The 4,300-nt window shown below is 36.1% G+C and overlaps 1 pseudogene; it reads right to left on the reverse strand.

The window, feature by feature from the left end:
• Positions 1 to 2,623: 2,623 nt before the first annotated feature.
• On the reverse strand, positions 2,624 to 3,839 carry LOC114535810 (annotated as a pseudogene).
• Between the last annotated feature and the right edge of the window lie 461 nt (positions 3,840 to 4,300).

A 4,300-nucleotide genomic window follows, 5' to 3' on the forward strand; every position in this document is an offset into this window, starting at 1 on the left:
GAACTTTGCAGAGCTATATTTTTCAGAACATTTTGGAGTTACTTATTCTAACATGCTTTCTTTGGCTGTGATCAGGGGTACTAGGAAGAAATTTGGGGCCAGGGGGAAAATTCCCATTAAGACTGCAATTCCAAGGGCAAAATAGCTGCAAAATGTAATTTTCTTCATTTTGGGGTTACATTCTTTACAATATTAAACCTAATATATTGCTTTACCTGACCTACCAACCTGGGCAGAACTTATTATCAGTGTAACTTAGAAAAGAGGACTACATATTTCTAACATTGATTTTTTGCCTGGGGCAAAATACCCTGTTTGGAGGCATCCCTCTGGTTGTGCCTGGCAGTTGTGTTAGGTTTTTCTCTTGAATCATAAATTTGAATGAAATAAAGAGAGTATTTGGTATTTCTACCAACAGATCATGATGTCAAAAAAGTCTGATTTAGACATAATGAACCAGTCACTTGAGTTTCAAAGTCTGCTTGCAAACTCTGGATTGCAATGTCAAGTTGCAGTAAGTTTTGATCGATTTAGTCAATTATGTTTAGTTTTAAAAGTTAATAGTGTTAATTATTTTTCTGCTAATTCTACATGCCAAAACATAAATGAATGCTGTGCTGATTAAACGGGATGAATAGATTCTATATTTTATATTTTTCTTTTGTAGAATGAAAATAGACTTTCTGTTGTCCAAGCAATAATTGCACATTGCGCTGTAGTGAAAAATGTCCCTATGTTGAAGCAGTTCGTTAGTGGTCTAAAAACTCTTGGTGTAATTGATGTTATCACACGTTATCTAGACAAGTTTTTACAGCATCCTGTTCACTGTGCCAAGACTAAAACACGAGAAAATTTTAATGGATTATTAAAGTTGAAAGAAACTGGGATTGAAGCTAGTTGTTTGGCAGTGTTTAACATCTTACAGAGATTTGTGGAAGAATGCTCTGAAGAAGGTAAATAATTACATGAAAAATTTTCAATTACCTATAGACAACAGAAGATTGCATGGAACAATTAGGAGTTGTTCACATGAGCCCGGTTAACAAGATTTAACGAAGTGTGGAATGGTTTTGAAGAATTGAAAAGTCTTCTTGAAACAGAACAATCACAGGCTATTGTGAGGATGATTACAGGACTACCAGAATCGTGTTATTTACTCATTTCAATCTCTGTGACCGGGCTCATGTGAACACAGCCCCCTAGAGCGCAAGTAGAGATTAGCAACTCACAATACATATTTATATCAATAATCACTATAATGGTATCTTTTTTAGATATTGATAAGTTCATAAAATTTTCAACGGGCTGTTCTTACGCTCTTCCCCCACCAACAGAAAATATTGTCGTAGAAGTATCACCAGATGCGGCAAGTATTTTTGCATCTACTTGCCTATTCAAGCTGGTTTTTCTATCAAGGTTCAGCAAAGAAAGTTATGAGCTATTTAAAGCAGCAGTGTTAGGTGTAATTTCCACCACCAGGAAAGATAAATTGTTTTCTCTTCCATGAATATTGTTGAACTTATCCTTTAAAGTATCCAGTTCTAATTACTGTCAGTATAAAGTAGTTTCTTTAATGTTATGTTAAATTGCTGTTTTTGGCAACATCCATGATGCAGTCTTGAAGTTGAATGGATAGAAAGTCGTAGACAGTTTGACTCAAACAAACTGTATAAGTGGGTGTATGTAATTCACTTAGATACTTGTTGCCAAAGAAATAAGTGCATTGAGCTCTGCCATAGCAGCCCAGCAAACAATGTTGATTTGTAACACCCAATCAACATTGTTTGCTCGGCTGCCTACGAGTATGATACTATACTGGATGTTGCACAATAGCTTACAGTGTAGTGTATCCCATTTTAAGTCGTTTACATTCTGTTACCTTTTTTTATAGATGCCTTTTTTCTTAGTTTGTAGTACAAGATATAGTGAATATAGAAATTTTGTAAATTTCGACATAGATAATCCGATAAGGCAATCCTACATCTGTGGCATCTAGAAAACATTTTTGTATTCTGCTTGCCTAATTTTGTTAGCTGTTGATGAGCTGTTGTTGATGACTAAATGTTCACATTATATTAGAGTGTTTAAGTTTACGATATATGTGTAACGACAAACGCCAGACAAAGAAAAAATATTCACCTCAAAGGCATGCAATAAAGAGCAAATGGACCCGTTTTCCGAAAACCCTAGGCACAATCAGTGCTTCCCTCGAAGAAGGAAAATATGAAACAAAAATGATAAAGGAAAACTTTTGACTCTGCCGTTTGCCGTTTCCAGAAAATGCGAAGCTTAAACTGCAAAAATTACACTAACATTAACAATTTTGCTATTCGAACAGTTCATTCAGAAAGTCTTTCGCTTGTGTAAACAGTTCTATACCATAGTTATTTGATTCTTGTTGCGGATTAACATGATCTTGAAGTTGATAAGGTACTCAATTGGAAATGGGCAGTTCAGTGGTTCCACCTCCACAGTGTTTGATTTTCGGCCGGAATAGGACCATTCCAGTCAACGCCATATAGTTCAATGTTTTCAATTTCATGCCTTTCTAAAAGCTGTCTAACAGAGTGATTTATCATTCCATTTGCCCAAATTTCTTCTGGACTCCAATTGTTCTCAGTTCTCATGGGGCGATTGTTAAAGGCTGCTGCGAACTCTTGAAGAGAATGATTAATTCGCGGTAAATATACATAATGCAGTAGAAATAGATCGACATTATTGTCCAAATCAAGACACCAGTTTCCTCCATGGCATAGAATATGCAATAAAATAAATATAAACAGCAACAGAATACCTCCCTCCATAATTTTTCTATTCTTTGATTTTCTGGTCGATGGCCCAGCAATAAAACTTCACCTCTCCCTTCACCTCTCTCTCTTTCCATTAACCTCGCTACTTGAACATTTTCCCCTCCGTGATCCTCTCTAACTTGGGATGGATAACCAAATTCGTCAGTTGCTGCGGCAAAAGCATGCACAACAGTGTCAGACTGGTTGTTGTCTGCACATAGAAGGTAAATTATCCGCCTGGAAAAACCATCTATGCACCCATGCACCACAAACTTTCATCGAATCAAAGCATGATTACCGTCTATATGCCAGAGAGCATTTGGTCCTAGGACAGTATAAACTCTCCTAGTAATTACGCATGCCAAACGAAGGGCAGTATTTTCAGGATCAACACGCGTTTGGGAAGAATGTACCCTGTCTCTCTGAACACGAATACCTTGAGATCTAATGTAGCCAATAAGGTAGGATTCACCTGTGGTTATTGCCATGTCTCGATATATAGCCCATGATTACCTGGTCTAGTTCATCATCAGATATGTCAGAAAATCTGTCAAGGTGTTGCAAATTATATTCCCATACCCTACGGTGTACAGTCCATCATGATACTAGTAAAATTTTCGAAATTTCAGTCCATTAGTACCCAGAATTCCTTAGGTCTTCAAGAATTTCCTTTGGTATAGAAAGAGATGATCTACCTGGATCACTTGACATGCTGACATTTTCAATTCTTAAATTGGGCAGAGTGTCTGTCGCTCATCTTATATTGGCTATTCTATTTGCCCAGTAGTTGTGTAGTTCTGTCAAACACTGGGAAAGCTGCAGTAGTACAAGTCTAGTGTTCTCTGTTAAATCGATATCCAATGTGGTAAGATTCACAACCATTGATAAAGCTGTCTCAAGCTTGTTGAAAATTAAAGAAGCCTCATGAAAGGATATCCTTCCATCGTCGACTTTTTCGTTAATCATCTGCAGTAACTGATTAACTCTGTTAAAAACATCAATCCATGATGGGTTGTCATTTTCTTCATTTTCAAAAGTTTGTTTGGCCATGTTTGAAATAACACTTCGCTTGGTGAAAAGGCCAAGTAAAGCAGAGTGGATGCTACTGACCGCTGTTCCAAAGCTATTGAATATTTTTCGAGATTTTATTGAATATATTTTTGCCGAGTTAAATATTTTACAGTGTAATTTAGTGATGATTTCGCCTGTCGCATTGAATATTTAACGCAGTTACACAATGTTACACAATGTTACACAAAAGGGTATATTGAACATTTTTGCGATTATTGAATATTATATGAGTTTGTTGAATATTTTAACAGTATATTGCATATAAATTGCCTGTATTGAATTTTGCTACATTTCGGCAACCATAGTACTATCATTCTAAAGGGTGTGTAGTGTGTACGCTTCTATTAATAACTATATAGTCTATAATGCTGTATTTATTATCAACTGCTTTATTTATATTATTAATCTTGCAAGCACTTGCAGTCTATGGTGCAGTCTAT

Source organism: Dendronephthya gigantea, unplaced genomic scaffold (assembly GCF_004324835.1).
Source record: "Dendronephthya gigantea isolate DGI-Jeju-01 unplaced genomic scaffold, DenGig_1.0 000125F, whole genome shotgun sequence".
Taxonomy (NCBI): domain Eukaryota; kingdom Metazoa; phylum Cnidaria; class Anthozoa; order Malacalcyonacea; family Nephtheidae; genus Dendronephthya; species Dendronephthya gigantea.